Source organism: Oncorhynchus masou, chromosome 31, assembly GCF_036934945.1.
Source record: "Oncorhynchus masou masou isolate Uvic2021 chromosome 31, UVic_Omas_1.1, whole genome shotgun sequence".
Classification (NCBI taxonomy): Eukaryota; Metazoa; Chordata; class Actinopteri; order Salmoniformes; family Salmonidae; genus Oncorhynchus; species Oncorhynchus masou.
In genome coordinates, this window is record NC_088242.1 from 81,066,762 (window position 1) to 81,077,135 (window position 10,374).

Here is a 10,374-nt window from a genome sequence, read left to right on the forward strand (position 1 = left end):
GTGGGTGGGCCTGTGCCCCTGCCCAGTCATGTGAAATCTACAGATTAGGGCCTAATTAATTTATTTCAATTGACTGACTTCCTTCTATGAACTGTAACTCAGTAAAAATGTTGAAATTGTTGTGCATGTTAGGTTCGTAGTTTTGTTCAGGATCATTTCACACATATAATAATAGAGTTAGTCTAACAACCAGATTCAATTGACAATAGTCTGATGTGTGAGAATATTATTAATTGTTAAATTGTACACTACGTATACAAAACATTAAGAACACCTGCCTTTTCCATGACATAGACTGACCAGGTGAATCCAGGTGAAAGCAGTGGTGTAAAGTACGTAACTAAAAATACACAAAAACTACTTAAGTAGTTATTTAAAGTATCTGTACTTTGCTATTTATACTTCTACTTTAACTTTACAACATTCCGAAAGAAAATTATTTACTTTTCACTCCATACATTTTCCCGGACACCAAAATTACTCTGTTACATTTTGAATGCTGAGCAGGACAGAAAATGGTTCAATTCAAACACTTATCAAGAGATCATCCCTGGTCATCCCTACTGCCTCTGATCTGGCAGACTGACTTAACACAAATGCTTAGTTTGTAAATGATGTCTGAGTGTTGGAGTGTGCCCCTGCCTATTCTTAAAATAAGAAATTTGAAATTATTCATACTTTTACTTTTTGTTTCAAATATTTTTTATTAAACACACAAGAATGGTGTATAGGTATACACGACAGGTATACAATTCTTATCTAAACATAAAAGAGCATTCAGGAACAACAAGACCCAGAGCACTGGGTGCAAAACAAATAATACAAAACACGACATACAAAACAAGGACATGTAGAAAGAAAGAGGGAAGATGTCCCCCCTATCCCCCCCCCACCCACCCCCAACTGCTCGGGTGGCAGGGCCAGCACATGCTGCCCAAAGGTAGATTAAAATATTACAATCGAGAGTGCGTTAATAAGTACAAATTCACAGCGCCGACTCATCCAAGTAGGAGAAGAAAGGCTGCCAGATTTGATCAAATGTTGATAATTTATTGTTCAGAATATATCTAATTCTTTCTAAGTGTACAGTGTTTGCCAATTCACTGAGCCATAATTTGGTAGAGGGTGCTTCCCTCCTTTTCCAAAACAACAAGATGAGTTTTTTTGCCGAAATGAGACCGTACGAGATTAGTTGTTTTTGGGGGTTGGTTAATCCGTTTAGGGACTCAGATACTCCCATGATTATCAGAAGCGGGTCTGGATCTATTGAAGTCTCCAAAACTTCAGAGAGGATCCCAAAAATTCCACACCAATAACCATGCAAGCGAGAGCATAGGGCAAAGCAGTGGAGTAGTGTACCCTGCGCAGCCTGACATTTATCACACAGGGGAGGTATCAGGAAATATCCTATGCAGTTTAGTTTTGGAATAGTGTAATCTGTGTAATACCTTGAATTGTATGAGACGATGTCTGGAATTAATGGAGCATGTGTGGATATACTCCAAGCTCTCTTCCCAATCTGCCACAGAAATGTCAGTCCCTAGTTCTTCCTCCCATTTTGCCTTGATGGCATCTGTAGAAGGTGTGCTAACAGATTGAAAAGCATCATATAGACGTGATATCAGTTTATCTGAGGTGGGGCATATTTTTATGCATCAGTCAAACATGGAAGGTTCAGCATTCCCAAATGTTGGAAGGTGTTTTCTAACGTAGTCTCTAATTTGTAGGTATCTGAAAAAATTACTTCTGGGAGGATTATAAGTTTCCCTCCGCAACTCAAAGGAAGCAAAGGTCCCTTCTATGTATAAATCCCCTATGGTACTTATCCCCAGCTCTCCCCATCGCTCAAAGGTGTTATCAAGGTTAGAAGGGGCAAAGGAGGGATTCCTGGCGACAGGGAGCATGAATGACATTGGTCTAAGCTCAAAGTGGACTTTAATTTGCTTCCAGATTCGGACTGTGCTATGTATAATAGGATTGTTACAATAAAGTGACATCTCCAGATTGACAGGCGACAAAATCACAGCGCCAATAGAGAAGGGGTGACACTCCTCACGCTCCATACTAAGCCAGCTGGATGCCGGAAGTGCGTCATCCAGCAGAAACGTAACAACGCGGAGGTTAGCGTCCCAGTAATAAAATATACAATTTGGGAGAGACAGTCCTCCTTCCATCTTGGATTTACAGAGGTGTTTTTTACCTATCCTGTGTGTTTTATAATCCCAGATGAAAGAATTGATAATTGAGACCAGTTGTTTATTAAAGGATTTAGGTATGAATACCGGGACCCCCTGATATAGGTAGAGCAGTATTGGGAGGAAGACCATTTTAATGGTATTAATTCTTCCAAGCAGAGAAATTGGGAGAGTTCTCCAAAATAGTATGTTTGCTTTGAGTTTTTGTATCAGAGAGGGGAAATTCTCTAAATAGTAAGGAGTATTGTTTGGTAACCACAATTCCTAGGTAGGTACATTTTTCTGAAGATAACTTAAATGGGAGATGTTCTAGCCAGGAGGTGTTTTGCGACCGTATGGTCATTAATTCACTCTTGTTCCAATTTATTCTGTATCCCGAGAAGGTACCAAACAAATTGATCACATCAAGAATAGCTGGGATACTAGCCTGGGGTTCTGTTACATAGAGGAGGATGTCATCTGCGTATAGGGAAATCTTATTTAGAGTATCTTTAGTATTATAGCCGTGTATTGCTGCATGAGATCTAATCGTATGAGAGAGGGGTTCGATAATTAGGGCGAAGAGCATAGGCGACAGCGCACAACCCTGCCTTGTCCCTCTGTTAAGGTTAAGTCGGGGCGACAATGATTGGTTAGTGAGTATTCTGGCACAGGGGTTCCTATATAAAAGCTGGATCCAATTTATGAACTCCTCTCCAATATTACATTTCTGTAGGACCTTGAATAGATAGGGCCACTCAACTTGGTCAAAGGCCTTTTCAGCGTCAAGAGATATGACGGCAAGGTCCACGTTGGGTAACCTCTGAGAATACATAATATTGAAGAGGCGCCTGAGATTGAAGAATGAGTTTCTGTTAGGGATAAAGCCGGTCTGATCCGAGTGGACCAATTTGCCAATTAAAGTGCTAAGCCTGTTAGCCAGAGTTTTTGCTAAAATCTTTTGGTCTGTATTAAGGAGAGATATTGGTCTGTATGACCCTACCTCTTCTGGATCTTTACCCTTCTTATGTTTAACTATAATGAACGCTTCGTCCAAAGTAGAAGGGAGAGCTCCATCCTCATTGGCCTGAACCAACATTTTGTGCAGGTAGGGAGAGAGCATGTTGCTGAATGTTTTATAGAATTCACCAGGGTATGCATCTGGGCCCGGGGTCTTGCCACTCTTTAGAGATTGAATTGTTTCTCGAATTTCATCAAGAGATATTTCCTTATTCAGGAAATACAGTCCTCCAAAAATGTTTGCATAATTAAGGGGTTAGGATCCGCTTTAGATGTATATAGAGTCTCATAAAACTGCCGGAATCTGTCATTGATGTCTTTGGGGGAAGAGAGTAATTCCCCAGATGCAGATTTAACTTTGTGAATCATTCGGTCACACACATTTTTTCGAAGTTGTCTGGCGAGTAATTTGTGTGGTTTGTCACCAAACTCAAAATATTTTTGCCTGGCATAGAGAAAAGATTTAGCAATTTTATCTGAGAGAATCTGATTATATTCAAATTTTAAAGAGGTAATTTTTTATGTTTCTCCATAGATGGGTGGCTAGCATTCTCCCTATCCAGTAAGTGAATTTGTCCCTCCAGTTCTTCCAGTTTTCCTCTGTTTTGCCTACTCCTGGCAGCCTGAAAGGAGATGATACAGCCTCTCAGATAAGCCTTCAGTGTTTCCCACAATAATGCTGGGGAGGTCTCTGTGTTGTCGTTGGTATCACAGAAAAAATGTAATTTGGTCTTTAAGATAATCACAGAATGTTGGTTCTGTGAGGAGCTGAGGATTCAACCTCCAGACCCTCTCGCTTGGTACAATGTCACCCAATCTCAGGGAGAAGGTGAGTGGACTGTGGTCCGAGATTATAATAGCATGATACCTCACATTACAGGTATAGGGGAGTCGTCTAGCATCCAACAAAAAGTAGTCAATTCGAGTGTAAACATTGTGAACATGAGAGTAAAAGGAATATTCCCTACCCGTATGGTTAGCGATCCTCCATATATCAAATAAGTTAGAATTTTTTATGTAGGTATTCAAGAATTCGCTTGAATAGGAGGTAGGGGTTCGCCGGGTAGAGGATCTATCCAAATACTGGTCTAGCACACAGTTAAGGTCCCCTCCAATGACCAAGGTTAGTATGGGAGACATCTGGAATCAGGGCAAGGACTCTTTTGAAAAAAGAGGGGTTATCAATTTTTGGCCCATAGATATTTAGTAGAGTTACTGAGGTAGAGTGGATTTCTCCTATCACGATCACATACCGACCCTCTTTATCCGCAAGGGTGGTTTTATGTAGAAAGGGATTTCCTTTCCGTACCAGAATCACTGTGCCTCTCATTTTGGCAGAGAAGTTAGAGTGATACACTTGCCCCACTCACCTACACTTAAGTCTGCTATGAGAGTTATTCTTCAGATGGGTTTCTTGCAAAAATATAATATCACACGAGAGTGCTTTCAGGTGGGCTAGGACCTTGCCCCTCTTAATTGGTTCGTTTAAACCCTTGACATTCCAGGAAGTGAATGTAAGCCCCGCCCTCCTCTCGTTTGTAGTTCCTATGGTGGCCTGCATACCATGTAACTTGATAAAAAGTTAAGAAAGCGCACCAAACCATCACGATCAGCATATGTAGCACCTTCACCCGAGCAGTATCCAACCCACCCCTCCCCCCCTGCAAGCACCTTTACTTCCCACCCTGTCCCCCTAATTTCCCCAACACCTACCCCCCCCATCAACCCATATTTAACAGGCATGCACAAACAGGAAAAAAAAGGAAAAATAAAAATAATAAACACATTGTCTGGCCGATGCCAAAAAAGCACGGCGCGACCTCGAACAAGAGGTAAAACAAAAATAAAATCCCAACTATACGTTCACCTCTCACTATCCTAGAACTTCTACTAACATATGAACTGAGGAGGCTCCCACGAATAAAGTGTTCAGTTGGCATCTAATAAACCTAAACAGAATAAGTTGCAACTTAAACATATTGCGCATTTAAGCGTCATCCTGGGTCAATCCCAGAGATAAGCAAGATATAGCCTCAAGATTATATTGCTAAGCACTGCCGGTCCAAAAATAAACCATCCGCAACCAACATAGTCAGCCGTACCTTTACATACTGTGGGTCAGGAGATCGGAACAAGGATTTGCTAAATTAAACGTTCCCCCCATTTAATTTAAAAAAAAATAGAAAATCAAATAGAAAAAATAAAAATTCTATATATATACACATACATACATACATACATACATACATACATACATACATACATACATACATACATACATACATACATACATATATATACACACACACACATACATACATACATACCCACAAAAAAAATCGTATATAAAAATATATATTTAAAGAATATGTATATACATCCATATGCACATATATACATACAAACATTCATACCCCAGTATAACAATATACACTGATTTAAAATATACACATACATAATACTAAAATGCTAAGAGAAAATAGTAATAAAGTACAAATAGTAATTATATGTACGCACACCTACACAGCCATAAGCACTAAAGAGGGCTGGTGGGACTCTAGTCGGGAGAGCGGCCCACGGCTAGACAAAGGCAGAACAGCACGAAGCATCAACTTGCTAACCAGGTGTCTGCGTCTGCCCCTTCCCAACCATCAACCCCAGTCCCCTGCAAGCAATAAATAAATGGTATGGTAGTAAGAATAATGTAAGGATTGTAAAATAAATAACGAAACAAAACAAAAGTGGGGGAATATAAGTATATCCATCCTGTAACGGGTTTCTTCTAACTCCTCCTCTGATGAAGGGGTGGAACAAGGATCAGACCAAAATGCAGCGTGGTTAGTTAGATACATCTTTAATGAAGATGAAACACGAACAATACAAAAACAACAAACGTGGAAAACCGAAACAGCCCTATCTGGTGCAACAAACACAGAGACAGGAACAATCACCCACAAACACACAGTGAAACCCAGGCTACCTAAATATGGTTCCCAATCAGAGACAATGACTAACACCTGCCTCTGATTGAGAACCATATCAGGCCAGACATAGAAATAGACAAACAAGAATAGAATGCCCACTCAGATCACACCCTGACCAACCAAAACATAGAAACATACAAATAAACTATGGTCAGGGTGTGACACATCCGAAAGTGTCAAGTGATCAAACCTAAAAGTAAAAATATGCATCGCTCTGAGCACAGCCGGGATGAAAGTGAATTTAACGTTAAATGAGAGCTCCGACCGCCATCCATTGGTCGGCTCAGCGTCTTACATGTTCGGTAGCCCATGTTGAGCCCGTTTAATACGGTTTCACCCAATATGGTATAGTATGGATTCAAGTCCATGAGCAGGCCCTAACACGCAATGACAAGGCACTCTAACCTGTACGGGGGATTGGTGTATATCCCCGGGTGAACTTCTCTGCGTCCAAAACCGAGGAGAGCCAAATCTTCTCACCGGAAGGCGGGGTAATTCTTAGTCTTGCAGGGAAGAGCAAGGCTGTGCGAAGATGGAGTTTGTAGAGTTTGGTCATGACATCTCTGTAGTCGGCGCGATGCTTTGCCACATCGGGCGCATAATCCTCATATACACGGAATGGATGCCCTTTATGTGACAGGTTGCCCCTCATTCAAGCTTCACACAAGATAAGATCCTTGGTCTTGAAACTGTGACAACAGATGATTACTGGGCGAGGACGTTGGCCCGGTCCAGGCACTGGGACAAGGGAGCGATGTGCACGGTCCAGGTGGGGATCCGAATCCAAAACATCCATTGCATCCTTCAATAGCTTGGCGAAGAAGTCGGTGGGGCGAGAGCCCGCCTCTACCCCCTCTGCCAGACCAACAACGCGAAAGTTATTACGTCTGGATCGGCCCTCCAGGTCTACCACTTTCACAGAAAGCCTCTGCACACTATCCTGCAATGACGTGCATAGCTTCTCTAACTCGTCGATCCTACCAGCGTTGAATTCAGAAGCTTTCTCAAGGTCCACAATACTCTGGCCATGCGAAGCGACCGTTCGAATGATGCTCTCGATTTTGGTGTCCAGTTCAGCAATAGTGGCCTTAAGATCCTCAGCTATAGCAACACGTAGCTCCCCCAAAGCCCGGGTAAGTTCTGTAAGTGTCACGTTGTTGCAGATCCCTCCCGCCATGTCTGTCTCGTTGTTTAGTGGGGAGTAGGCCACCGCTGTGGATTTATTGTCCTTTGGTCGCTTATTACTCGGCATTTTCATATAAAAAGTTACAATCTTGTATTAGAAAGAAACGTTTGTTGTAAAAAGTGCCATAAAGTAGGTTAAATTAGATTATTTCGCAAAAAAGTTGCAGGAGCCTCTCACGCACAACCGTTCACTCCAACATGCTAGCTCCGCCCCCATACTTTTACTTTTGATACTTGTTACGATAAACTAGGAGTGGTGGGTGGAATCAGGCGCAGTGAGCAGGGTTCAGTCGTTTGTCAATTTATTTCACCGGCGCAACAAAAACGGTCACGCCAACACACAGGGCGTGTACAAGTTCTCAGTCCAAACAACAGGACAAAATAGTTTGGAGAATAAAGACACAAAAAATAACACCATCCAAACAGAGTAACAAGAAACAAGCCCGCACAAATAGCCAGCAAGCCTAGTGCCCTTAAATAGTCTACAAACAAACCCTAACACAAAACAGGTGTACCCAATTACCCAATAATCAAAACAAACGGAAAGGGAATCGATGGCAGCTAATAGGCCGGAGACGACGACCGCCAAGCACCGCCCGAAGAGGAAGAAGCACCATCTTCGGCGAGGTTCGTGACAATACTTAAGTATATTTTAGCAATTACATTTACTTTTGAAATGTAAGTATATTTAAAACAAAATACTTTTACTTTTACTCAATAACTATTTTACTGGGTGCCTTTCGTTTTTATTTGAGTAATTTAAAATTAAGGTATCTTTACTTCTACTCAAGTATGACAATTGAATTGGGTAATTTTTCCACCACTGGGTGAAAGCTATGATCCCTTATTGATGTCATTTGTTAAATTCACTTCAATCAACGTAGATGAAGGGGAGGAGACAGGTTAAAGAATGATTTTTAAGCTTTGAGACAATTAAGACATGGATTGTATATGTGTGCCATTCAAAGGGTGAATGGGCAAGACAAAATATTTAAGTGCCTTTGAACGGGGTATGGTAGTAGGTGCCAGGTGCAACAGTTTGTGTTAAGAACTGCAACGCTTTTGGATTTTTCACGCTCAACAGAATTATCCACCACCCAAAGGACATTCAGCCAACTTGACATAACTGTGGGAAGCATTGGAGTCAACATGGGCCAGCATCCCCGTGGAACACTTTTGACACCTCGTAGAGGGGTGGTTGCAACTCAATATTCGGAAGGTGTTCATAATATTTTATATATTAAGTGTATATTAATAGTTTGATGAACAGCACAGCTTGGAATTGACACAGATACAGAGAAACAAATTGAATGTCAAAAATAACTTTTGCTAATTGTCCTACGGAGTCACAAGCAGGTTAGTGAAACATTATTAAAGTTTAGATAAATCTAAATATATTCATGTCACCAAAAAACAGATTAAAACAGCCTTAACAGCACTCTGTAGGTTAGCACCATAGTGTACATAGTTAGCACCTCTGGGTACATTTACTTCAACACAAAATCTAGGATGTTCAAGATTCTCACCCCCTTCCAAGGACTTACACAGTAATTATGACGACTTCCGGAGGACATCCTCCAACTTATCAGAGCTCTTGCAGCATGAACTGACATGTTGTCCATCCAATCAAAGGATCAGAGAATGAATCTAGTACTGAAAGCATAAGCTACAGCTAGCTAGCACTGCAGTGCATAAAATTGGTAGGCAGTTGACTCAAAGAGAAAGACAACAGTTTTGAACAAATTAATTTCTTCTAAAAATTAAGGAGAACTAAGCAGTGTGACGGTTCTCATTCCTGTCACCATTTATTAGAAATTATCACGAATTACAAGGTACTATTTAATTGTTTATTGAGGACTAGTGTGTAAGGTGCAGCATACCGCCGTATGCACAAGGTGTTGGGAGCTGGGGGAAGACATAGTGGGCACACAGCAATCTGTAACAGAACATAAACATTTTAGCAATCTTTTCTGTATATGAATATCTGTTCGCTAACTGAGTTTGCATTTCAGAAGCTGAGCTGTGCACTTACAGTGATGTGCCTTCCATTCGCTTCGTCTCATCTTGTGTTTTGTAAAGGAAGTGACGGCGCATTCAGACCATTTTTATGAATGGGTTCCCACCATTGTTGACGGTGGACGAGTCCAAGTCAGTAGTGAAAAGTGATTCACTACTATGTGTATTTCTAGACTTAATTGATGGTCATTATGTTTTATTGATAGAAGAATTTGTATGTTTAAGATAATGACTAAAGTATTCCACCCTGAAACCATAAAATTGTATGAAATGTGTTAGAGCCATAATCCAATAATGTGTGTGATGAGACTCTTTAAGACTAGGCCATTGTGTTAATATTTTGCAATATGAGCAGGGTATAGTTGAGACATTCAAGGACAACCGAACTGTCGACTTGTGATAACGGTGAAAGTAATAACTGGAAAGAGGCCTCCCCACCCTAGGGAGGAGAAAAACTGTTAGAAATGGCTTGCAGAAGATAAGGAAACATGTTGCAGAAGTGAGATAAACAATGTATGTGTACTAGAGGTCGACCGATTAATCGGAGCTATTTCGGCTACAAAATTTTTTTTTATGGAAAAAAGGAACATTTGCTATCTAACTGGGAGTCTCGTGAGTGAAAACATCCGAAGCTCATCAAAGGTAAACAATTTAATTTGATTGCTTTTCTGATTTTCGTTACCAAGCTGCTTGCTGCTAGCTGGGCATAATGCTATGCTAGGCTATCGAAAAACTTACACAAATGCTTGTTTTGCTTTGGCTGTACAGCATAATTTCAAAATCTGAGACTACAGGGTGATTAACAAAAGGCTAAGCTGTGTTTCAATATATTTAACTTGTGATTTCATGAATATGAATATTTTCTAGTAATATTTTTTGTCCGTTGCGTTATGCTAATTGGTGTCAGTTGATGACAATTCTCCTGTATCCGGGAGCGGTAGGTTAAACCTCTTAGAACTACCCCTCCCGGATCCGGGAGAATTGTCATCAACTGA